Source organism: Calonectris borealis, chromosome 2, assembly GCF_964195595.1.
Source record: "Calonectris borealis chromosome 2, bCalBor7.hap1.2, whole genome shotgun sequence".
Taxonomy (NCBI): domain Eukaryota; kingdom Metazoa; phylum Chordata; class Aves; order Procellariiformes; family Procellariidae; genus Calonectris; species Calonectris borealis.
This window is the reverse complement of record NC_134313.1, coordinates 65476737-65503254: the sequence shown is the minus strand read 5'-3', so window position 1 is coordinate 65503254 and position 26518 is coordinate 65476737. Positions and strand designations below refer to the sequence as shown.

Genomic DNA, 26518 nt, shown 5'->3' with positions numbered 1-26518 from the left:
GCATGGGTGATGCAGAGCATGCCACAGGCAGCGGCAGCTGGGGGATTGGTATAAATACCCCAGCTTTCAGTTCCACTCCCTCAATTTTACTATGCCTTTAATTGAAACTTAGGCAGAGGCAGAGGAAAACTCAGTGCCTTTAAAAAAATGTTGGGCCAAATGCTTCTTGACTGTCAGTTCAGGCTAACTCCCACTGACCTTGCTGAAATAACAGGGCTCTGAGTTGTGGAGGAGCTTGGTCTGTGCCCAGGGGAGTTTTTGGATGATTCTCTCATTCTTAGGGGACTTTTTTTTTTTAAGTATTCAAGGTTCAGAGGAGGAAGAAATGCTGCACACCCACTACAGAAGAGGAGATTTTGTGTGTGTTTTCTCAATGCTTGCCAGTGCTGGCTTGTTGGCTGAAGGCACTTTGCTGACTCCCTCTGTGGCCAAGGGTTTAATTAGCTACAGCTGAGGGTTTTTTAAACAAATGTCCGGCTGCAGAGGAGTTGGGTCATAAAGATGATGTTTTAGGGCTGCCTGTTGTGTTTCCGTAATTCTTTCTTTTCTGTTAGTATGTCTTTATTTGCAAGACTCCTTTCACAGGCACCTCTGAAGACTGCTAATCGCTCAGAGCAAGCGTTTCTCTGGGGGGTTGCGAGAGGCTGCCCAGGAGTTTCTTCTGAAGGTGAGCCGGGATCAGCTGTATCACGCAAGTGCATGTTAATGAAAAGAAATTCAGTGACCTCAGAAGCGAGGCTTCATAAAGTTGCACTAAGGAAACAGCAAATGCTGGGATCCTTGCAGGAATCTTGTTAAGTTGATTAACTGTCAAAAAGGTTTTCTATGGTGATGAGGAATACAGTTATGTCAGGCTGTGGGCTTAACTGGAGAGACATAATGAAGCTGACATCTTGAATGAGAGTAGTGTTGCCTTTTGTTCTGTAAAAATTACCATTTGCTAAAACATCCAAAGCTGAAAGAAGATGGAAAAAAACCCTTAAGTTTTTTTTTCCCCCAGTGTAATGATAGGTCAAAATATTTTTTTGTATTATTTGTAAATATGAAGTGTATAAACAGAAAATAATATAATGTGTTTGGTTTTTTTAAAGTAAACAAGGTCTTTACACTTGGTTTTGATTCCTTTTAAGAAAGTGGGGAAATGATAAAAAGCTTTTTCCTCCTACCCATTCAGTAAATTTTTTAACTCAGCATCTATGTGTAGAATAATTTTCATATAGATACAAGTAGATAAGGCTTCGCTCTTGATGTTTTTTCTATCTTTTGTCACTGCAAATCTTGGATAAACCTCTTATCCACTCTCTATCGTTGTCCTACCCTGGTAACAACAATCAATGTTTTTATGGTTATTCAGGCAGTTTAATTTATCTTTCCTCTTCTTCCCAGTTACCCAAGCAGACCAATAATCTTTTGTTTACTTGAACTTTGTGTCCTTCTGGACTGTGTAGAGGCAACAGTCCCAGGCCAGAGTCCAAGGCAAAAGAGTTAAATTGACCTTGTTGCATGACAACTCCATTCAGAGGTTTGCTGCTTAATTAACTATTTCTGTTGCCTAAGAGCCATTGTCATAGTCCAGTATCCAAACTGGAAGGAAAAATATCCAGAGTAATGCATTCCCCGAGACCTAAGCCAGGTCCAGAGACACCAGAGAGCTGGAACCCCGAGGGAAAGGTGAGACTGTCTTGGGGACAGTGAACTGATTTGAGCTCTCCCTGGGCAGCCTCTTTCCTTTTCCCCGCCTGCTGGCACAGCACGACCCTTAGCCGAGCTTCAGGCCCCCAAATTCGGGCGGCAGCAGCAGCAGGGGAGGTGGGAAGCTGCAGGAGTGCTGGCGGTACCAGCTAGGCTCACCTCCAGCCTACTCCTACTCATGGGTGTGTGCAAGCCTGAGCCGTCATCCTCACCCACAACCTGGCCGCAGCTGGGATTTGGGGTGCACCAAGGCAACTGATAGGTTAAAAAAGGTGGCGGCAGGTTAAGCTGTCAGCTGATGCCTGCGTGGGTCACTGAGCTCTGCCTCTGCACAGGGTCACTGGACAAGGACCAATGTTTTTGTTAGAGTTAGGGATGCCTGCAAAAATGTAGCTGCAGATGTGAAGGGATTGCAGTGAATGACATCGGTTTAGCTCAGCCACACCTGACAGACATTTTGGAGCTCAAGCTCTATGCTTTCTGGAAGAGCCCTTCAAACCTGAGCTATGAACCCAACCTTAAACCAAACTCTGGCTCCAGCCTTAGCCAGAGTCAACCACCCTTGCTGCCTTTTGCCTAAATACACCTGTGCTTGTACGAGCCTTGTGACATTCAAAATCTTCTTATGGGGTGTCCTGGTTCCGGCTGGGACAGAGTTATCTTTCTTCCCAGTAGCTGGGGGGTGTGCTGTGTTTTGGGTTTGGTGTGAGAGGAGTGTTGATGGCCCATTGATGCTTTGGCTGTTGCTGGGTGGTGCTTGCACTGGACTTTTTGGCCTCCCGTGCTCTGCCAAGTGCAGGGGAAGGGGTGGGGGTGGGGACCATAGCCAGGGCGGTTGACCCAGCTGGCCAACGGGGTATTCTGTACCATATGACGTCATGCTCAGTATATAAACTAGAGACGGGGGGGGCTCTCTTGGCTCATGACACATAGTGGGCTGGTGGTGAGCAGTTGCGTTGTGCATCACCTGCTTTGTATATTCTGTTGTTGTTGTTGTTATCATTGTTATTATTACTGTCCTACTTTGTTTTATTTCCATTATTAAACTGTTTTTATCTCAACCCAGGAGTTTTCCTACTTGTGCCCTCCCGATTCTTCCCCCCATCTTACCGGGGGGGGTGGAGGGGTGGGGGTGGTGTGAGCGAGCTGCTGCATGGTGTTTAGTTGCTGGCTGGGGTTAGACCATGACATGGGGGGAGGGCAGGGGACGCCGAGAATTTAGTGTTAATATAACTGGAGTCTTAGCAGTCTAATAAAAATATTGTTACTATGGAGATCAATTTTTTTGTTTGTTTTTCAAAACAGGAAGGAGGAAAAAAATTAGGAATATTATTATTTATGGAAAGCCTCAGTAATGGTAATAATACAGTTAAAGCTGTTATGCATGCACTGTCAAAGATCTATTCCTTTCCCCTGGTGTTCTGCTCACCCTTCCACTGCTCCTCTGCGTCAATGGCTTCAGCCTGGGGGGAGCGGGTATGGCGAGGCGACAGCATCCCAAGTCCTTCCCTGGGAGGAGTACGGTGTTGGTGGTTTCTTCCTCTTCCCCTAGGATCCACTTAGGGTCATTTTCATGTTTTCCAATGCCTCTTGCGCTTTGTTCTTTCTTCATCTGTCTGCAATTCTACATTACATCTGAATTTACTGTATATAGTGCATTTTAACTATGTTAGAAACTTGTTCTTTATTCTTTTCGTTACTTTTTGTTGCTCCTAAGATGCGTTTTGTTCAGCTCCCAGGTCTGTACTTCTCTAGCTGACCACTGGTGTGCTGGTTGTAGCCCTGCAGCCCTCAGCGTTATCCCCTGCCCTGTCTCTGTCACCCCGTGCCTGTACTCCTCTACACCACCCCTTGCAAGCCACCTTCATGGCCTCTGCTCTCATACCAGGCCTGCATTTCTCTGCAATACATCATTCTGCTAAGGTCATAAATATTTCACGCTACACATAACAGCTGCGTGTTACTACTATCTGTATAAAAGCTGTGGTTATACTGTACGCAGATAAGCAAAGCAAGTTAGGCATAGCTACATGGTCATTAGAAAAATAGCTGTTACAGCAACAAATCAAACCAAATAAAAGGAAGGCTTCGAGCAGGCTTCGAATTCAGGCAAAGCAAACCTGATAAACCTCCATCCTGAGGCTCTGCAAAGTCAAAGCAAAGCCTGTGCCCTGTTACCTGCAACAGCCGTGCCGTCTTTATGAGGCTGCAGCCCGCAGTGTGTCCTGGACACCCCGTTTTTTAAACCTGAGGGCTCATGCCATCCTGAAAAGTTATCCCAAACCTAATCCTAGTCTAGGCATCCCGTGTAGTCCCAAGTGCTGAAATGTCATGGTGCTGAACACGGAGAGCAGTCCTCGGTCCAGCCTAGTGAGCCCGTACCAGCTCAGCCGCCTGCCTGCGTCGGGCTTTGCAGGGTCTGGAACCCCACCTTGAGCCCATGGCCCCATGTGCGTGTGGCCTCAGAATTCATCCCGGGCCTCCACTTTCTCTCAGGATGAGCCCATGACCCAGCACGACCATCCCCTGTGGGATGGGGTGCTATAGGGGTCCTCACAAGAAAGCAAGTTCAGGCTTGTCCAGAGACCCGTGCAGGCATCAGCTGGTCGATCCCCGGTGCCTTCTCAACCCCCCTTGGGTTATGGTGCTGCACCCTCATCCCTCGCCCTGTCCTTGGCCCTGGGGCAGTGGCCTCCCTCGGTGGTGGGGACCCTGCCTGAAGCCAGATTTTCGCCTCGGCCTGAGGTCTGTGGGGGAAGCCCCAACACCTTCAGTTCTCCTGGGCCAGGAGCCACCAACTCGTGGTGGCCTCAGAGAGAGGCGGGAGAGGACTGGAAGTGTTTGGGCTTGGTCAGAGGTAGCGAGGTGAATTTTGTAGCAAGGCTCTTTTCTCTCTGTTTTAGCCTAGGGTTGACATGGGTCATGTGCTGGGATCCCCTTGCCATGTCAACTTTGCAAAGAAGCGTGGGATCCTTCATGGGTTTGGTGGGCAAGGTTTTGCAAACACTAATTTTTAATCCTGTTAGGCGGGAGGGGAGGATTAATTTATTTTGTAGTTAACATGTTACGCTCTTGACCATTGTTTCAGTAACTTGTATTCCTAACTTTATCCCCAGTCTCGTTCCTTGATCAGCCTGATTTCTAAGTGGGGGATACTTTGGAGGGTGTGTATGTTTTGGAGCTGTTTAGAATAAATAAGACTTATTTGGGGGTTTGGTTTGGGATTTGACAGTTTTTAGTGGTGGGGGGAGGATGATGCATGCAGAAAAAGTTTTTATGTTGGGGCTCTGGGTTTAGGTCTGAGGAAGATTTGAATTTATTGCTGTATGTTTTGGACTCCAGTTTTCTGAAATGAGGTTTGATAGAGAGCTTCTGACACGTTGGCTGCTTTTACAAAAATGCCTATCTATCTTGAGCTACCATGAGTTCAGGCTAACTCATGGGGCTGCTCCTCTGAGTGGAAGGATCATCCTTTTCTCCATTGGAGCAAGCTGCTGTAAAGGGCAGGCACACCAAGCTGTGGGTGTGCATTGGCGTGGTCTGAGGGCATTTTTTTAAGTCTCCACCTTCAAAAGGCCCTTCGTCCAGGGCTCAGGTTAGCATTTGTGCATTTTGGGCTTGCCAAGCACCTTTTTTCCTAGTAATAGGTACAATTTTTGATTGGGCTTTGCAGGAGTAGGTTTTTTCAATGGTCTAAATATAGAGGTAAGTCTTGCATTCAGAAAAAATGCCCAGTTTTGTTGAACGTGTCTTAGCTTGATTTTCCTTTTTTGCTGATAGGAGCACCTTTGGATAATTTGTAGTTAGAGTTAATTACAGGTTTCAGTTAAAGAAGTGAGGCGTTAAGGAAATAAAATAAATATTTAAGACATCATTTTCTAATTTCTATATTGAGCTATTGGTTATTTAAGTTTTAAGTCTGGACTCTCAGAATATCTTGAGTGAAATATGTTGAGGAAGACAGCTAGATCAGGTTTGGCTTTTTAGGCATGCGTAAAGCGTTAGGGCTATGGTTTAGATGCATTTGGTTTGTTGGAAGTTGATGTGAACAGGTAACATTTTGTTTTGGAGGGAACCACGGCTTTTTGCTTTTGGGCTGCAATGATGGGACATTTGACGGGAATAAGGGCTGGGACAGACAGGGAGCTGATCTGGAAATCAGCATAGGTCTATTTTGGGGGTGGGGGTGGGGTGTAAGGTGTGTGCTTGAGTTCACTGAACAAGAGTAAGGCCTCAGTTAGAAGAAGCCCCGAGGGATCAAGTTTGGGACTTCTTGCCATGTTCTGTCCTACAGCCGATGGGGTAAGATTATGGCTGATGCTGCAGTTGTGGTTTTAGCTTTTGAAGGCTGGAGACTGAGCACAGGACAAGTGTCCCGGTGGGTTGTGGCAGTCTTCTGATGTCCCAAGAGGGAAATGATATGCAAACATCTTGGGGACAGTATGGCATAGGCTGCGCTAGGGCTTGGGTTAGGCTCACAGTAAGGGCTGCCTTTGCCCAGGCAATGAGAAATGAGGCCTTGTAAAAAGACGGATTTAGGATCACACTTCTCAAGCTACTGACAGGTTGATGTGCCGGATACTCTGCCTGGAAGTGAGGACAAGAGGAGCCGATGGCAATCCCAATTTACCAGAGGCCCAGACTAGCAGAGAGAAGTCATCTGGTGTTACAGCAAGTGACTTTCCTGGTTTGTGGTCATCTCTGCATGTGACTTTCCTGGTTTGTGGTCATCTCCGCATGATGCTGTCTCGCTTGCCTACTGCTCCGTGGAGCAATGGTGCTACATCAGCAAGCTGTGACCAACCTGCTGGGATGCACTACCTCTGCGGGTAGTTCGCCTGCCACTGTGCATGTTGCGCCATCCACAACCCTCCTACCTGCCGAGGGCTGCCTGGGCTGGGTCTGCACAGTGGGGACCTGTGCCCTAGTCCTGTTTTATTTCCTACTGTTGATGTACTCTTGCTGATGGTGCTGGGAGCCAGATGAAAGTATTGCCCAATGTCCAAAACTAGAGGTCCTGAAAACCATGCCTGGGTGTTGCTTAACCCAGGAGTCTCTTAGTATGCAGAGAAAAACCTTTCTGTCTGACTTAAGTTTCCCCCATGACTACAGTAGCATCCAGAGATGTCCCAGCATTAACCAGGCTGAGCAAATTGATACCTTCATCATGTGAACTATGAAATAGATGTCCTTCTGCTTAAAGTCCCCGAGTGCTTGATCTGAGAGGAATGGCTTTGGTATCCTCTGAGAACATGGACAGGCTGAGGCTCAGCATGCTACACAGGTGGGCCTAAACTTCTCTTCTAAGAGACGAGGAGCAGGTAAAGGGAGAAGGAATCTGGAGTCTGTTCTTCATTTGAGGACAAATGCTTTAATGTTGTGTGCTGCTGAGCCTAATAGTTCTGACAGACATGTAGTGGTGGATTTAGCCCCGTTCTGCTGGAGGTTGCAGCTCTGTGCCAGTGGCAGCTGGCGTATATCCCAGTTTGCAAATCAGCATATTAATATAAGCCCACCTTCATAAGAGAGGGGTTTGCAGCGGCCATGACTGTGATGGATGAAGAATGGAGACAGAGATGGGCTCAGCAACCTTCGGCAGTGAAAAGAGACCTTCAGCACAGTCAAAAATATCTGAAATGGCTTTGGCTTAAGCTACAGCAGCCCTTGTTTTCTAGTCTGGTCCTGTATTTCACCTGGGTCCTATCTAGCTGAAAAATTTCATGTTGCTGTTCAATATTTTGTGTATTCGAACATTGTTTGTGCTAACTTTTCCAAAACAACTTATATTTTTAAGCAATTATCTTTTATAATGCAAAATATCAACATTTTGCATAGCCTTTCAAAATAAATGTAGAACACATCAAATGCCACAACATTTTGAAACTTATCTTGAAATGAACCTATTTTTTTGCCAATTGATTTTATTATTTTGCTTACTGACAACTCTGAGCTGGTGAAAAGGAAAATTTTTCCCCGGGTAATTTATTAAAAAGCCTAAGTAATTACTTTTACAGCTCTTTGAAAAAGCTCATCATTGATAAAGAGCAAAAGAGTTCAGTCCCACCAGTAAAACTTTGGACTGTTTGATTGCCATAAGTCTATTAATCAGTAAAGGAAGTTTTTCAGAGTCTGTTTGTGAGAGAGAACATAAAAGGAAACATCTTGACACAATTTTAATTTTAGCCCTTAAATTGCATACCTGTATATAATGTAATTAATTTTTTCCCCTAAGGGAAAAAATACCCATGATATTTGTTTTATTAGGGTGAGAGTAAAATATTGGGAATGGGAGAGCAAAATTAATCACAGAACAGTAGATTATAATCCAAGCCCAGATCTGAGTCTAGTGAATGGGATGAAGTGTCTTTGTTTCCACATAGTCCCTTCCGTTAGTGTTCTTAATTTATTTTGCAGAACAACTCCAAAAGGTTAAGTCCTTGAGCTGCCTGTGCTCTGGATCTAAGCCACTTGTTTATTATGGAAAGAGCATGTATCTCCATCCTTGGAGATAATCAGAACTTGACTAGACGTGACCCTGACCAATCCGATCTAATTTTAACGTTAAATCTAACTTGAAGGTTAGATTTGAGCAGGGACCGGACTAGATGAGATCAGGAGGATCTCAGGCATTTCTAGTTCCAAAACAGGCACATGTACAAGTCCTGCCTGTCTGCACCGCAAAAAGTGACCTGCAGCAACGAGAGGGAGGTGGTGGCCTAAGACAGGGTGGAGGCAGGTTGGTGGTGTCTCCACCAGCCTGTCTTGATCAGCCTTCGCTGATAACCTGTTTGCGATTTCCCTAGTTTTTTCTTTTCCTCCCTCTATTCCTGCTCTCCTTCATCTTCTTTTCTCTGCCAGTTGCTATTTTCTAGGAATAGCCCTTAAATCCCATATAAGTCCTTTTTAAATGGCCATAATATCTGTGCTAAAATATATGTTCATAGGAGAAGAAAATACTCTTAGGAGAAAAAGCCTCCTAGAACACATGTTGTATTACTGTGTCTTGTTTTTCAGTTGTTCGATGTGCAAACACAGAGCTACTCCAGTTTTTGGAACAGAATAAGAAACTTTGCATGTTAAATGGATTTTGACAGCTGTTCAAAACTAGAATTATAGCAAGTGTTTCTTCAGTCTGATCTCCGAGGGTTTTATGATTCTTAGGTTCAGGCATTCATCTGTGAAGCCTGAAAAACTTGTAATCTAATGCTCAGCTGCATTCAAAGAAAGTTGTGTAAGAGGATGAAAATCACTTTGCAGTGCGTTAAAGGAACAATATAATTGGGAAATTATATAGAAGGCTGATCAGAGCTTAGGATGTTGCCAGTGTAAGTCAATGTAACCCTGTGTCAATCCAAAGATTTACTCCATCTTTCAGCATCTGTGCATAGGATGCCAGAGCAGCAAAGTAGTTACTAGTGTATACCACTGCAGTGGAGAGAAGACCAAACAACCAGAAAGCATGGACAGCAAAGTGAGGATCTGTCTATCAAGAAATTACTCAGAAATCTCTTCATTATTTCTTTCATTCATAGCTTGAAGTTCAGGGTTTAGAATGTCCTGGTATTTAGATGTAATATTTGAATGGTAAAGAGCATAAGACTATTTAAAAAGGAAAATAAAAGTAGTGAGAATTGAGTTGTGGCAACTATGATTCATCAAAATGAGTTTTTGATTAAAAGGAGCATAATTAATGCCAGCTACCCCCGTAATACCGATTTCTGTAGTGCTTTGCCATGGAAGGTCACTGTAAAGACAGCATGAAATGGTGTTTCTGGAGACAAGTTCAATTTGTTATCTTGAAATGAAACATTTAAACTAGACATGGACAAACTGTCACGCAAAGTGGCAGTGGCTCATGCAATCCTCTTCTATTCTGCCTTTGACTCGCTTTGACTCCTACCAAATGAGGTCAAAGATAAAATGTACTATAAAATCCCTAAGAGCCAGCACTGAAAATCAGGTTTGCTTCCTCGTTAGCAGTTCTTTTTCATTTCTTTCTTTCTCTTGGCGATGCAGATCATCCTCAGCGAAGGGAGGGCTGGAGCCGCGCCCGGGGCAGGTGCTGGCTGGGACTCTCTCCCTGGGGAGCTGGGCGAGGGTGGGTGCTGCGCTGCACCGGGGTGTGCGGCAGGAGCTGGAGCGAGCGGCTGCCCCAGGCAGCAGTGCTGGCAGCCAGCAGGCTCGGGGGCGGTGGGGCAAGGATGTACGCATCCAGCGTGTTCATGTCCCGAAAGCTTGCAGTGCGCGTAGCAGACAGGGAGCGAGTACATGAGGTGAGATCAAGGCTATGAGGCAGAGTGCAATAAATTTGCCTTCGCAGCACCCCAGCTCTCTGCTTGCCATGCTTTTCATTTATGACCATTAATTTCCAAATTGGCTTTTTGGTCCCAGGCCTTTAAAACTGGACAGAACAAGGCATCTTCCATATCCTGTTTGATGGTCAACAGCAACATGAGCTCTGGAGACTAGCTAGGGAAAGAACAGATGGAAGTGTTTTTTACAAGTGTCTCAAAATGCTGCTGTTTCTTCCAAATGTCCGTGGTTTGAGGGCTGGTGGTGCAAATAGGCTTCCCTGTCTCCTTTCCTGCGCTCCCCTCGGGGAGATAGCTTTCTCTCCTGGGTTTGGCTTGGAGACACTGCTGCAGGACGATCGGACTGCTAAGGTTGGCCCAGTCTGGGGTTTTCTCTTTCCCGGGAACACTTGTGCTCCAGACTCTTCCTTCTTATTTTCTGGTGTGATGTGATGAGATTAGGGACGATTTCCCTGGGCACCCTTCTGAGAAAGGGAAAAAGTCTTGCCTATGTCATACTCGATTGCTACAACTTTTGCATCCAAACTCAAGCCTGTTGCACATTTTGCAGCTCTGGAGGATAGTGTGCCTACCAGCATTACTGGGAGGAGCGCTGTAATGGATTTCCCTCTAGTGATGAAATATGTCAACTACAGATTATTCTACATAGCTAAAGTACTGGTGCAGCAAGAGCAGTTGTTTCTCCCTTCCTTTCAAACAGACACTTTGAGAGGGGAGGAAAAGAGAATCAGAAGTTTAGTGGACCTGGAATACTATGAAGTCAAAGCATGAACAACAGGACTCTACCATTAAGGAAGTAAACAACAAAAAAAACTTTTTCAAATTAAAAACAAAGTTGTGCACTAAATATACATTCACACCAGGTTTGTTATTCTGGATAAAAAACTGCTATGTCTGAAAACAAATTTTTGGTTGACCCTGACTTGTACAGTCACTCGCCACTGGCTAAACCCTGCCCTGCGACTGTGTCCGTTGAGATGACCTGGGAGAAGGGGTGAGGTGGGGCTGAAGGGATAGTGAGCTTTCAGACAGCCATCCGGGACATACCAAACACAGTTTTGGAGGGTTGCATTGCCATAACGTGCAGCTGTGGTCAGGGAGTCCAGGCTCAATGTGTACCATGGGACCACCTGTGGCTTGGGGGGGGAAGGGACCCCCCACCTCCAGCCTCTGGGCCATGGCAGCAGGGCTGAGACATGATGTGGGCAAGACAACTGATGTGGTTTAAGCATCTTGGTTCTGGCAATCCTTGGAGATTTTCAAGACCCAACTGGACAAAGCCCTCAGCAACCAGGTCTAACCTTAGAGCTGTGAGCAGGAGGTTGGACTGAGACCTTCTGAGCTCCCTTCCAGCCTGAACGGTCCTGCGAACCTGTGACCAAGTGCTGGACTGCTCTGCAAGTACCTCCAGAGCGCCCAGATCACATCGTTTGTATACCTTCTCTTCCTTTTTCATATTTCTTGATCACTTTTTTAGCTGCCCTTTTACATCCCTTTCTCCACCTCCCCCTATCTCCACCCAGATAAATAGCCTGCCCCTAATCACTTTTTCCTCATCACTCCCAGTTTCTCTGCATCCCAACTTAATTTTGCTATTTGTGATACTGTTACTGAGATAACATCAGCCTTGGAGGGCACTACTGAGGTGGATCCCCAGGCCTTGTTGGCCTTGCGAGATACAAAAGTCCCCCGCGCAACCTTCAGGTGTCACGTTTGGCGCTTTCTCACGCACCTTCCCCTCAGCCCCCTGTGAAATCCAGCCGTCCCTCCCGGCCTCCCCTGGCTTTCTCCCACTGTCATTTGTCACCTCCAGCAATTCCTCATGTCACCTCTAGCAATTTCTCCACGTCCTGCTGAGACAGCATCAGCGCGGGGCCAGGGACCAGCTGTCTGCCTGCAGCCCTGATACGTCTTCTCATTCCTTCCTTCCAGCTTGCTCCTTCAGTGATCCACCTCTCCCCAGCCCCCATCTCTCTCCACACACGTTATACTCTTATTATTTAATGTGTTTTCATCCACAGAATACTCAGCATGTGCAGAAAGACAGGGTTAACAAATATTTAAAGAGCTTCCACTGGTTTCTTTATGTATTTTGAAAAGCAGTATTTTCTGCAAACTCAGTAAGGGGAGGTGGGAGAAGGAGGGACATTATAGTTGCCAGATACTACGCACATCCTGTGCACTGTGGTCATTACAATTAGGAAAAAAAACACCACCCTGATAATTTTAAGTTTCAGTCTCAGTGGTTATGAGATATTTATGCGAACACATAACACTCACAGCAAAAACATCTCCCAAAGCTGGAAGGGTGCAGAATCTGAAAAATAGTCAGCATCACTTTAGCGAGACCTGAAAATCATTAAATATTTAAACTAGTCTCTCTGGGGATTTTAATTATATTTAAAGAGCAATTCTTCTCTTGCACATGACAACAAGAATGGTGCCTTCTGTGTCAGTAAATTTGCATCCAGGCTGTATGTGAAGTCAATTATGCATATTTTAGAAATGAAAATAAATTATTTCTGGATTTTAGAGTTTTTAGCATCACAATACTGACGTAAAAAGACCCATCTGTAATTAGATTTTTTTCATTCCCTCTGATGAGATCACATCTTGAAATGTTAATTTTGGATATATTACCATACAAAACTTCAGGGCATCTCACATTTTTTTTTTTTGGCAGCACATTAAATGAGTATCTCCTCAGCTTTACTTGCAATAACTGGGGATTTTTGTGCAAAAAATCCCTGATGTAGGCAAGACCCATAAGCTAAGAGCTCAGAACAAATTATTTTTCTCCTGCAAGTGCACTCGGGACCAGAATTGATGTCGTATTGCAACCAGGAAGCCAGTCAAAAACTCTCAAGCCACTTCACAGTCTTCAGCATAGTTTAGATAGCTTAACGAAGAGTAGGATACAGCTGGTGCTGCTGGAACATGGAAACCTTCTCTCCTGTGAGACCTTAATTAATGAATTAAAAAAAAAAAAAGAAAAAACCCTAATTTGACAGCTCTCTGGCAGGCTTTGCAGGGCTGACTGTGTAAGAACTGTTTGACCTTGTAAACTCAGCAGATTTAAAATGCATTTGAGAGACAGCCTAAGTACCCAGACTCATTCCCGTACTTGCTTAAGACCTGCCTGTTCAAAACAAACTTGCACCTTCAGGTATATATAAACCTTCACTAAAAAAATGTATCAGAGGTTTTATTTGAGTGGATTTTGATCAAATTAACTTTTTTTTTTTTGCTGAATTGTATCCAAAATACCTGTTTTGTGTCTGTACCTTTCTTTAACTACGTCCATGCAATGCCGTATGATTTCAGTTTCTTTAAGGCAAGAATTCTTCTCTTACGACCATTTTGACATAAGGCACGCAGTAGCATTCCTTAAATCAGGAAACTCAGACCAACTTCTAAATATTTTACAGCTTTACGTTTTAGCAGCAAGATGCCAAAGCAGCTTTGCTTGGCGTGTCAAAAACTCCCATGTCAGGGAACAACAAGAGGAACAGACCACAAAAGCTGTGGAGAGGAGGAGGAGAGGAAAACTGTTAAATGCATTTCAGTGGATACTTACATGTGTCAGAGTACCTTAAGGCAAGGTGTACGAAACTGGCTGTAAAAATAAGCAGCTCCCAGGGATGAGCGATATGTCACTGCATACGTTCTGGAGAAGGGTGTAAAACACAACTGGGCTGAAATGTCCCAAAAGAATTAATCATGATTTATTCAACTAAAGAATAGGATCCAAAATGCTCCTCATCTGAACTCATTCCTGATAAATAAGCTGAGAAATGGGCCAGACTCACTAGGCAAGCAGCTATCGCTGCTGCCCTTGTAGCAAAAGAAAGGAACTATTAACTTTCTGCTGGTAACATACGAAGGAATAACATGTTTCTGTGCCCCGAACTACCAAATCAATCACATATAAAAACAGGCTAGCAGTTCTTTTCCTTTGGGATTTATTCGCTTCTATTATTTGCAGGTAGCAAACTGCCATCCCGGGCATTGGCAGGAGCTAGGAGTGAACCGAGGCAATCCATCACCTCCAAGGGACATGGCCGAGATAAATGGTATCAAACTTTCTTTGCAGCATGGCAGTAGACATGGCAGCAGTTCAGTCTCACAAGCGGGACATCTATAAGCTGGTGAATGATACAAGTTAATGGCGAATTTGAGAGAGTGTTTTCTCTCAAACCTGGGTTAAAAGAAGTCTTTACCTGCAGCTGAAAAATATTTAAGGTAACAGAAATACAAATACATGGATTTTGCAGGCAGAATAAGTTATCGTATAAATTGGGACTTAATTTTTATAAATAAAAAGCATTTTTATAAGCATTTTTTACAAGATCAGACGTTGATATCCTCCATGAAAGTAAAGCAAGCAAAGTGAGCTTGTTCACATTTGCACAAGATGGATTCTGAGATGTCTGTTCCACTCTATGTGCTAGAGAATGTGCTTCAGTTCCCTTCAGGTTTCTGGGCGGACCTCTCTTGTGGCCTTCAAAAGTACTTATTTTACAACATTGCTAGCGGCCTTTGCTATAGCAGTGGTGAATTTTAAATTAGTGGCATTTTAAAGCTAAAATGCCCCCTTTTCCTATTCAACACATTTTAAGCTAAAATGCCCCCTTTTCCATTCAACAATGCAACAATTGATTTTTCTGGAAGACCAAATTTATTATAAAATCATGAAAAGTTTCTGTAGTATGAATGTTTATTCATTCCTAGAATTTTATCTTTTGGGAAAAAAGAAATTATTTGATGTGTTCCTTTTGTGCAAACTTCTTACCCAGAAGGTCATACAAGAACCTGTATTTTGCTAGACCTGTGTTATTTTTTGTTAGGCAATGATGTGGCTGCTCTTAATCCAGTCATGTTTGAATATGTCCTTTCTATCACATTTGAAAGCTCCGACACCGGGTACTGTTGGTCTATGGGCTCATTAGTGTACATCTTTTAACTAAACAGAAGAAGAAATGGAACAATCCAGGAAAGGAAAGGAGGAAATTCTGTTGTTGTAGGTCCTCAGTGGTATAAAATCCTGGTTGGTACGACTAGGTTAGAGCGGGACTGACACCCTCTCTCCCAGTACGGCACTGGGGCATCAGGTGAAGCTGCCTGGGGCCACGCGCGAAGGACACGAACGAAGGCAGCCCTCGATGCCCCAGCTGGTGGAGCACCATTGGAGATGAGATCCTGGCCTAGGTGGTTCCGCAGTTTGAATCAGTACAGCTTCTTCTCATGTTTTTCTTTTTCCCTTACTTTGAGGGGGGAAAAAAATCCGTTGTGGTAAGAAGTGGTTGAAGTGGACAAAGCCCTGAGCAACCCGGTCCGAGCTCAGAGCTGGCCCCATGGCGAGCAAGAGGTTGCCCTGAGCTCCCATCCAGCTGGAATTATCCTGTCATCCCAAAGGACAATTTTTTTCATGTGAAATGACTCTTCAGCCATTTATTCAAAGTTACGTTATATGATGCAAAATTTTCTAAGGGTGAAATTCTGTTTGGGTGAAAAATAATTCAGTTGGAGTGGTTGTTTAAGAATTTTCCCACTGTTTACGAAAATTAATTTTTCTTTACATTCTAATTAAATAATTTCTAGTGACCTTCTAGTGTATCTCGGATATAAGAATCCCCTAACGTTTATCTCCCCTTGTTCAGTAGTTTCTTCAGGGAAAAGATGATCCTGTTTTACGTTTCTGGAAAGTCCCTAGCTGTTGTTGGTAAACGCGCTGCAGATATTTTAGTTACAACATATTTTTGACTTAGCTTCTGTTTCATTTATTTCCATTTACCGTTTGTTTGGATATTGGCAGTGCTGGCTGGGGGTGTGGGATGCGTTAGCTTCAGATTACTTTCACACGAGTAGTGTGTCTCTTCCATGATTCCTCAGGTCTAAAAGCACAGTTTGCAACTTCGGGATACAGTTGAAGCTGAAAGGGTGGGTGTGCGTGCGCTGGCTTTCTGCAGCAAACACTCCGTTGTGCAAGTACAGTGAAAGGTCTTTGGATTTTAAATTCTTGGCAACCTGTGAAGCTAAATACACACTGAGAACAGCTGCTCAGAAGAGAGTGAGTAATTGCTTTAATCAGACTTGAGAGGAGCCGTGGCTGGTGCCTGCAAAGCAAAGGGGAAGCGTTAGCGAGGGCATCGCTGTTACCTGCCCTGGGGCTCCGGGCAGTGTACGATAACCTAACGTGTGCGTGGGTAGGACCCGTGCCTTTCCAGCTTTTGTTGTGGGGCTATGCATCCTGGCGAGTGCGAAGATGTGTTGGGTGGTTTTGCATATGTTGTTCTGACACAGTTTGGTTGCTCTGACCTTCTGGTGTCCTATGGGTACTTTACCTATAATGATCAGTTTAGCAAATGGGAGTCTAAGCATTAAGGTCAAAGGAGTTAAGAGCAGATTCCAGCAAAAGTTCTTCAATGAAACAGAGGCAGGCTGTAGCCGTGGGGGACTTGAATTGCAGACATGAAGGTTGTGTGGTCTGTGGATTTGGAAAACATTGCTTGCTGTCCTCCCTGCCCTGCGCAAAAGTGAGAGATCCCACACAGGGTCTGCACGGGCTTTTGGGCAAAGTTGGAGGAAAACCGTTGAGTGTAGTTTCTGTGGGTGCTGATGACTTCTTTAACTGGATTCCATTTTGATTTTATCTGAGCTTTTGTCTGTACAGTACAAAATGTTCGTACTGGGTTGAGCAAGCATGATATCTGGCCTGAGCCACAGTAAGATTCAACATTGGCATGGCATGACGCTAACACATCCATGCTGCTTCGGCTCTCTCAGCTTTTGCAGATATCTCCCCAGTACTGTGTTGTTCAGTGAAGACATATCCTTAGTTTTACATGCTGCCACAATACTCCTTCAGGTATACACCTTCCGTACATATGTGCCTTGTGTTCTTTTTAACCCCTTTTGGGTGTACAGAAGAGGAGTACTGGTTTCAGTACTTGCTTGTTGCAACCTTCTGCACAACTGTTTTTCAGTGAAACAGCAATTTAGATTTGCCAAACACTCCTCTCCCATGTTCTAGTAGCAAAGCAAAGCAATTTTTGCAAATGTTTAAATCATAAAGGGGTCGGGTATTCCCAGCTACTGCTTTGGAGTATAGGCATAACACATCTGTCACAATTGTAAATAAAACATTAAACCCTATGGTATAAAAGGAATAAGATGCTTGTTCAAAAATCGGTAGTGTAAAGCTTTCATTTATTATGACTGCCAGGCAAGAGTTTAGGTGAAAGTCTTAACCTGAGTGAGCCCCTTAGTAATGAACCCTCATTAAAAAAGTCATTTTTATAAGGATGCCATCTAATAACCTTCAATCTCTGTGTATTTATATAATGCCCACCTAAGACTCAAAAGACAAGAGGGGTTTGAATTTAATCTTTTTCCTTTGCTCTTCTTCGTGAAAGAAGGAAGAGCGTGGAGCTATACGCCCAGGTCGGTGGCACACAACCATCCCCGTGCCCAGGGCACTATGGAGAGCAGCAGGAGACCAAGCGCTTCACCTGCCTGTGTGCAAACTCAGCTGTGCAGAGATACACAGCATCACAGATAAGGGCAAAGGACTGCTGTGAGCGTGGCTTTATTGTGGGAAACAAGAATAAAAGTTGCAAGTGAAAAATAGAATTGTGTTGGTGAAAATACTCTAGCTTTAATAAGGTATTTACTAGTTGAAAAAATGGATGACTGCATTTCAGGAAATTTGCAGAGGATTGTAAAAGCACTAAAAGCTACTGTGATTTCATTTAATAGTCTTAACATTTTCTCCTAACTGACTAAGAATTGCATTAAGAAATATTGCATAGGTTGCATATTCAGTATACAGTCATCTAAACTAGTGTGCACTTTCTCTTGAATTTTGCCAAGGTACGCTAAAACATTTTGCATCTATGCTAGGAAAAAAGTATGTGTTCTGAACTAATAGGCTACTTCTGCTTTAACGGCGGCATGACAGAGAAGGATTAAAAGTTATTATCTCTCAATAGTTACTATGTTTTCATGTGTACATGCTTGATGGTTATTGTGCGATGCAACACATTTTAATTAGCACGTTTGCAGTTATGCCAATGTAGCTACTATTTCAAATTCTTTCTTCCTGTGTTATTCAGGATCGCTGCCTGCAGGTTGACCTGCCAGGATGAATTCCAGGCAAGTCTGCAGTTAAATATCTGGGAAGAGCTATCCAGGCAGAGGTGGTTCAGCTAAGGCAGTAGGAGTTTTGCCATTGACTTACTGACTCTAAGGTACTACCCATGGTCTTCGAAAGACATTTCTTCAGTTCTCAGAAACTCGTAGGCATACCCAACTCAACAGCTCATTCCTTTGCCTGCTACGGCCCCTTTGTCGCTATGTTAATCTCAGTTATAACAGAAGATTTGTGCTAAATCTATTTCCTGTTCACACACAAAAACTTTGAGTTATTTGGCTTTAGCCAGAGTTAATATTATCCTCTTTGGGGCTGTGTGAATTTGATATGAGTCATAGGTTGTTGACATACAGCATGGAAAGAAAAATAGTCTAGCCAAGTCTGCTGATCATGAGGAAAAGTTTGTAAACTCGTCAGCCTTGTTTGGAAGTTGTTTTCCCATTTTATAGTATGTAACTGTAGCTATGTAAAAAGTGATGCATGATGCACTATGAAATCCTATACCTGCTTTTTGTAAAGATCAGCTGAACAAGTTAGGTTATGAGAACAGAGAAAAAATATTGGTCTCATTCATTCAGAAAAAAAAAAACCAAAGAAACTGCATTTCCAGCTACCTTTCATCTATTTCTCATTCAGGATAAAATGCCTGTCATTGCAACACTGCAATGTAGCGTGAAGCATTAGATAACCACAAAACAGTTTCGAAGCAAAGACATAATTCACAGGTCTGATTTTTATGTGGTGATGAATCCCAAAGAAAATGGAGCATCAACAGATCTAAGGCAGCAGGCATCACCATGTAGTGTCTGTTGATGTGAACCCTCCTGCTGTCAATAAACTTCAAGCCTTCTTCCGCATGTCATAAATTCTAAAGAAAGCACCAGAAGGAAGAGATTTTTCCATTTCTAGAGAAGAAATGAACTTAGGTTCTGTACTTCTATAAGAAAGAAGAAGCCTCGCTCCACTTCTTTAGGAATTGCCATATGATTTTCATTGCTCTGTGCAGACTCAAGGCCCATTCCATGGCCAACACATGTGATTAAGCACTCTCAGTGGAAACAAAACAATGAAGATTAAACAATTAAATTATACTTTCAGTTATAAATAATCCTCATCTTGTCTACCAAGAGTTCTTATATTAAAAAGAAAGACTTAAAGCATCTAATCTACTTTTCCTACTTTATTTTCTTGTCTACTCCTTGAATTTGCTTAAACTTGGGTAATAAAAATGAACTTTTCTTTCCCTTTTATTTATAGACTTTTACTTGCAGTGCTACTAGACTTGCAGTGCTACTCTTTTTTTGAAGAGATGTGTATAAATCTCCTGTTTCTAGAGTCAAGTGATTTATCCAAGATTCTCAGTTTACAGATTTGTAGGCTCTGTGACTGTGATGAAAATCAGAGCATATTAAAATTTAATTCAAAGCCTAAGAATCTAAATAAGGAAAATAAAAGGATAAGAAATTTGTGAATAAGGGCTGTTAGCATCACAGCTTGTTTGTGACAAAATAAAACAAGCACTTCATAAAAAAATTTGTGTTAGGTCTGATAAAACTCAATTTTGTTAAAAGGGTATTATTTTTTTCAAAGTCTTAAATTCTGGGCTTGCAAAATCTGGAAATGTCCTTTGAAACTTAACATTTGTTCCTTATGGAGATTCTTCTTTTCCAAAGTTTTCAGTCAAACAACTGAAGACAAGAAGAGGAATGAGGAATCCGAAGAGACATCAAGACCACCAAGTAAGAAAGTCCTACAGAGACACATGAATATTTGGAACAGATGAGGTTGAACATAAGAATTCTACTGATGCTTTCAAAGTCTGAAGATACCAGATAATGACAGGTCCTAAAACCATTTATCTTTTCAAATAGGCTACTTACTTAATGGTCTTCCAGAGTAGATAGATAAGAGAAAAGTTTAGAAGTGTTATGTTTTACAGCTCTTCACTAAGCTCTGGAGTGCTAGAGATATAACTGTAAAAATAATAATGTAATGATTAATAATTTTAGTAACTACTAAAATATTATTTACAGAAATCTGAAAACCAGTTGCAGTAAGCCACAGAAGTTCAGGTAGTAGCAGAGAGATAGACAGTTGTATCATTAATTGTTGTGTCATTAATGAACACACATGTGAGTACATCAGGTGCTGAATATTGCCATCGACTACCCAGGCAGGGAAACCTGGCTCCTTCCAGTTCTGCATGGAAGTGATAACAGGGCAAGTTGGAGCAGAAGACTGAGAAGAGCGGGAAAAACAATTCCTCAGGCTGTGTGATAGCATATTTCAAATTTACAGTGAAAAATGTTCATTGTTTTCAGCATTGGTGGGTGAAGAAATCAGTAATACATACAGCATACAACTGCTGCTGCCCATGAGGGATAAATGCTGAATATGGCTGGACCTGTTTCCAGTAAAGTTTCCAGTATGCTTCCAGTATTTTTTGTTCATCGTTCAATTGCAGACTGGCATCAGGAGGACCAAAAAACCATAGAGGCTGACAGAATATAACATGTGGGATAAAAAGTCTCATTCTTTACTCTTTTAAGTAACTTCTCTCTAATATCTGTACTTGTGCATCGCACTGCTACAGGCTCTTCGGTGATGGATGTCATTTTCTGACGCTTGCTTTATAACTGTTCAGCGCTTTTATTGCCCTACCATCTGTTCTAAACAGTTAAAGACACTTTTATTCTCAATTTTTCTTCAGGGATGTAGAAGAGGCATCTGCCTCCAAACATTTAAAATTTCCTAATATACATTTACAAATTGTTTATGCAAAATAACTCAGATGATACATTTTCAGTAGGATTTACAGATGTCTGACAAAAATGTAATTTCCTTATACCTTTAAATAAAACATTGTTGAAATCTGGCATGCCAACATGGAAAACTGCTCATTTTGTATAAGAAATTAAAAACACTAGGCTTGAAATTAGTGGAGTTCTTAACCCAAATCCTTAATTTTAAACATGCTCTTAAGTATTTTGCTGAATGAGGACCCTTAAATAACTTCGTGTTGCAATTTTTTGAACCTGTAGTTCCAACAGTGCTAAATCTACAGAACACATTTTACCAAGACTTTCCATCACAAAGCTCTGTGTAAACACCGATTAATCCAGTTACCACACTGGGAACTCTGAAGTGGAAAAAGAGACTTGTTAAAGGCATCAGAGTGGATTTAATGAATCTGAGCTGTGCTTAGAACTATGGAGTTTCAGTCGTTAGGCCATGGAAATAAATCCTCTCCTGACCCAAGTGCATCAAGGAAAAAGATGATAGATCCCAGTGGATCCTCACCGCTGTCTGCCGGCAGCCTCCTCCCCAGCATATCCGCAGAGTGCCATTTGTACGGGTTAAACTGTTTATACAGGTGACCTAAGACAATTTGGTAATTTTTTCAAATTTTTCAATTGCTAGCAGTGCATGGGAGTTTGCAAACATTCCATAAGAGCTGTTGCTAAATGCCTGGGGAAAAACATCCTCTTCCATTGCTATAGACCTCTGCTCCAGTCTCTGCTGATCACCTTTTCTACAGCGACAGGAAAAACCTAAGGGCTTATGGACATGACTGGGCGTAACTGCGACATGGTGGCTGAAGGAGCCACCCGTCCCCAGGATGAGGTGGGATTTGCTAATTAAACCAGATCTGCCAGTCCCTGCAATTACTGAGGATAAGCTGCCAGTGCTGTCAACATACAGGAAGATAAAAAAGAACAAATCCGTGTCGGAATAAATTTCTAAATAAGTTTTTTTTAGTTATTGATATTCTTCTCCATAGCAGAATCTCACAGCTCTGCTTTAATCAGAAGTCATCTCTTGGGTGCCCAAGGAGAGGTCCCCACCTCCCCGCGGCAGCTGTGTTGGGTCTGCCGAGTGGATTTTGCAGCCACACAACTCCGATTCAGCGGCGAGCTGCTCAGCTGCCTTCACCTTCCCGAGCGTGAAGGATGCAAGGATCTGTCAGCACACAGAAAAGTTTCGGTCAAGAATAAGAAGTAAGATGTTACCATTTAAAAATGTGACGAAAAAGTTTTCCAAGAAAGCTATTCCCTGTTGCTTGCCGTAAATCCCGGAGGAAAGGGAAGGGGCTGTTTGCGAGGCTCTGGGGGATTTCCTGCTGCCCAGTGGGAAATCTGCACGGATACGACCCAGCAGCCCGGGCAGAGTGGGGTATGGTCATCCTGGGGTGCCCGAGCCTGGGTGCCCCGAGGCATTTGATGGTGCCATGACGCAGGAAGGGCTGCCAGTCCCAGTTACTGGGGGATAACCACAGGCAGAGGGCATTGGCCTGTAGGAAGCAAACAAGGTTAATTATCACTTTTTGGTGTAGTGGCAAAATTTACCTGGATTTTCACAGGAAAAAAAGGCCACGTTTCTGCAGCAGAAGCTGTCTGCAGGCAAATGTGAAATCCCTGCTTCAAATCGGAGGTTGCTGGAGCTGCCAGAAGTGGGTCTTGGTATTTTACATCAGGTGGAGGTATTTTACGTCAAATGGAGACAGGTTTTTTGTTCAGCCTTCACCTCAGAAATGGGCAGACTACCTTGGCTGAAGATTTTGGTGAAGGGCGGGGGGAGGAAATCGGCTGATAACAGATGCTTGCTGTGTAAAATTTAATTCCAAGTTGTTAAACAACTGTAAGCAGGACTTTTCTAGCTTTTATAGTTGGCACTATCGCTTTGTATTCATCAAAGAATAATTGCTAATACGGTGTGCCTTCTGTTCTCTCTGTATACCCTTAGTTCTGTTCAAATTTCTAACAACACGGCAATGCTGTCAAATTTGAAGTGCAGCAGCTGGAAGACAAAGAGAGCATCCTTAATGGCATGGTTTTCGTGCAAATACCATGCTCGGGGAGCTAATTGTGAAGTTCGCTTATCTGAAGGACGGAAAACCGCTTGGCAAAAAAATGTCTTCACCAGGCCAGTACATTTGAGGTAGAAATCTCTTACTGCCTACAATATTTGACTGACTTATCAGTCACTCATGAGGGAAGATGGATTACACTGAAGAAAAACATTAAATCAAAGTGACTGAGCCCATAGTTCCCAATCTATTGCTTTTCTGCTTCGACCTGGACTTGATTTCTCGCAGGCAGCCCACAGACCCTTCTCCAGGCCACTCTTTCACAAGGCCCCGAAGCCCCCGGGTGCTGCTTTCCCCTTCGTGTGGACCTCTGCCACTGCCACCAACGCCAAGGATGGTGGAGAGGAAGATGGAGAATTACCACCAGCCCAGGGTGGCTGCCTACTCTGCAGGCTGTGCTTTCCCGGACCGTGGCTTTTGATGGACTGGAGCTGTAAAGGGCTTGCTATTCACTGTTAACACCCCTGAGAGACCTGCTGGCTCATCTGCAGTGTTAATGTTTTATAAAGAGAATTTAATGAACTGGGGATATTAACATTATGACTGGAAAATGCCATGAAGCTTGAATCCTTCCCATGGCTTTCCCGAATGAGCTATCTGTCCCACACTGTGGCTGGTCTTGATCTGATACTGAGCAATCTGAGAGGGGTTTTAGAGGTAATGATTGGTGTCTGAGAAGGTCTGGAGAGCCAAGGGAAGTACAGACATCTAAAAATAGTTTTCCTGCTAAGTAGGAGTTAATCTGTTTACACTGGGCATGTTGGTATGAAAAACAGTAGTTTCTGCAAGTGTAAATGTTATATACAGTTGAAAGAACTCCCTGATATACGTTTTCTATGCAAACTCCAGGTGCAATTAACAGAAGCATCAAAATATGTGCCATGTGAGCACGCAGACCTGTTTATGCCGTTGTCTCCACTGAGTAGCAGTATCTATGGAAATATTTATATGATGCATTAATCGGGAGAGGAAATAATATGTATCTGTTTAGCATTGCACGCTGTTGTGACATTCTTCAAATGCTAATGCATTTGGTGTTTGCCTTCTCAGGGCCACACTGGAAATGCAGTCCAAACAAACTAAAGATGTGAATTGAAATGGCATGAATCAAACTGCATTACACAGGATTACGTGGACACTGTTAGCCAGAATTAGTGTCCTTAATTCGATCTGCTTTAGTTCTCCTTGGAAATTAAGTAAATTAAATTAAGGCCATGTTAATTTTTTAATTCTGAATGAGAATATCCACACAAAAGTGTAAAGAAATTAAACTAATCTATCTCACAAGACTCATTCACATGGATTTTCTTGAGGGTGCCTCCAGAAAGGATGCATTGATTCACATGTGGAGTTCGGGGAAGATTTTAAAGGCTGACACCTACAGCTCCTCTCTTCTCATTTATCTTCTCTCTGTGCTGTTGCCCAGAGTCAGCAGATGTAAACGTGTGTTTATTCCTTAGCTCACTGCCATAACTAAAACCACTGTTGGTTGCCACTGGGATTCTGATTTTGGGAAATGAAGGTACGTGATAAAAGGGTGGACACCTGGCAGGGAAAGTGTGATGGTTGCTTTATATGCAATATTGGTGGTTTTTTCTTTCCCAAAAGAGATAAAAATGAGCGGTTGCTTTATATTCACAGTCAGATTGCACTTGAGTAACTGCATAGGCAAAGAAACTAAGACACAAAATGCCAAAGAGGTTTCCGCCTTATTAAAAGCATTTTTTAGGTGGAGAATAATTTTACAACCAGAGAGGAAAGCAAAGGCTTAAGAGGGGACGCAGGTTCAGCATCCAACATGGCAGTGATGGGCTTAGCCACCGGGCTGTCCTGAGAAACACAGGTAGGGCTGCCACAACCGTGTCACCCAGAATTTTGTGACCACATCTTGGGGAGCACTTCCTGTGGGTCTCTGATAGAGCACTGAAGTGAAGCACCAAGCCAAGCGAAAGTACACAGACCTCTCGGGTTTTTTGAAGTATCAACATGTGAGACTTTTGTAAAACAGGTCATGTCGGGGGTTATATGCAGCTTCTGGGTCACAAGATAAGGAGCTCAGCCTAGAAGGAGGTTTTGCAGAGGGTGACTGTAAGGTAATTTTGCGATTAAGCTTATTCTTGGTTAGCTGGACATGCCCCATGCAAGTGAGGGCATGCTGGGGAACATGCAGAAGGGGAAAACTGAAGAATGCATTAAAAAAAAAATCTAGATGCTTCACTTGAATTTTCTTTGAGGTACGGGCTTGTCTTTGATGCTAATGCAGGTCAGTTACCCATACATCTGTCACCTTTACTGTTTTTCTTATCATCTCCTTGGATTATGGAAGAAAATATTTATATTATGGACCATGAGGCTGCCAATTTGTTAATTCTGTTTGTTTTTCAATGAATCATTGAAACTCTTTCCTTAACAGTTGTTTATGATGAAGTGTAGAAAATAGGTTGAAACTTATTGCCTAGAATGTTGAGCAAATGTACCATGTTCAGATCAAGCACTCAAAATCTCCTTTTTAATATGAAAATAGGTTATATTCAGCATAAATTACACTTTGCATTAGAAACTTCAGTTTTCATGACTTGGAACTGTAGTGTGCCCTGAAACCATGACAGCACAGATCCACAGCTATTGATAGACCTGCCACAACTGAAGTGCTACAGGGAGCACCAGTCTGTGGGATAGTTTCTAAAAACTGATGAGGTCTAAAAATTGCTGAGGATGGGGAACTCCACCGCATTGCTGAAAATGTCTAGTAATTAAAACAGTTTGGGAAATAACCACCCTTCTTTGTACTTTCCTTTTTCTTTGCTTTTGTATGAAGGCTTCAAAGCAAAAGATCTGGCAGGGCAAAGCTGTCATTCTTTCGTGTCTAGGAAGGTGGTGCTAAACTATGAATTATGGCAAAAGCCGAGGGAGCGTGCATTCTTTGCAGGTAAAGAAGGACTTACTGATGGTAGTTACTGTTGCTTGAAATCCAGAAAGATTGTAGAGGGAATGTTGTAGGGAGTCGAAAAGAGATCTGAGTGGACTTAGGGTAATATTATTTATCGTCTCCTAATAAAGTTCCCAGTTCAGTGATAGGAAAGCTCAGTCCTTTCTGCAGCATCTGTTACTTTTGTCATGTGAGAATAATCAAGATCTGCTCTCAACTTGGTGGCTTTTTTCTATGATCGCTGAGAATCTATTATGAAAACTCCTAGAAAGCTTAATTAATATGCACAGACATGAAATAATGTAAAACTTTCAAGTGTTGACTAAAAAGATATTTGAAGTTGTGAGTGTTCCCACTTACTTCTACCAACTTTTAAGCAAACGTTCAATGAGAGCCAGGTATGATGCGGCTGGACCTGCTATTTGCAGTGAAGAGATATTCATCCATTATTGCCGTCCTTTTTGCTTGTGAACAGATGGGCAAATTATTGCTTTATTGTTCCCATATATTTGTTCACTCTTACAAATAATTTGCTCATTGCCAACACACTTGAGTTTGTGGATTGT

At 42.9% G+C, this 26518-nt stretch overlaps 1 long non-coding RNA gene across 5 annotated transcripts; it reads left to right on the top strand.

Annotated features, from left to right (window-relative positions):
- The first annotated feature begins 6405 nt into the window (after positions 1-6405).
- Positions 6406-25477, top strand: LOC142078906 (uncharacterized). Of its 5 annotated transcripts, none has more exons than XR_012672397.1 (4): positions 6406-14246; positions 17420-18253; positions 19830-22154; positions 22900-25477. It is a non-coding gene; the product is annotated as an uncharacterized LOC142078906 (long non-coding RNA). The 5 variants fall into 5 exon arrangements; XR_012672399.1 differs by lacking the exon at positions 6406-14246 and having other exon boundaries at positions 14666-18253; positions 19830-21529; positions 21941-22154; XR_012672398.1 differs by lacking the exon at positions 6406-14246 and having other exon boundaries at positions 14666-18253; positions 19830-21780; positions 21941-22154.
- Positions 25478-26518: the final 1041 nt, after the last annotated feature.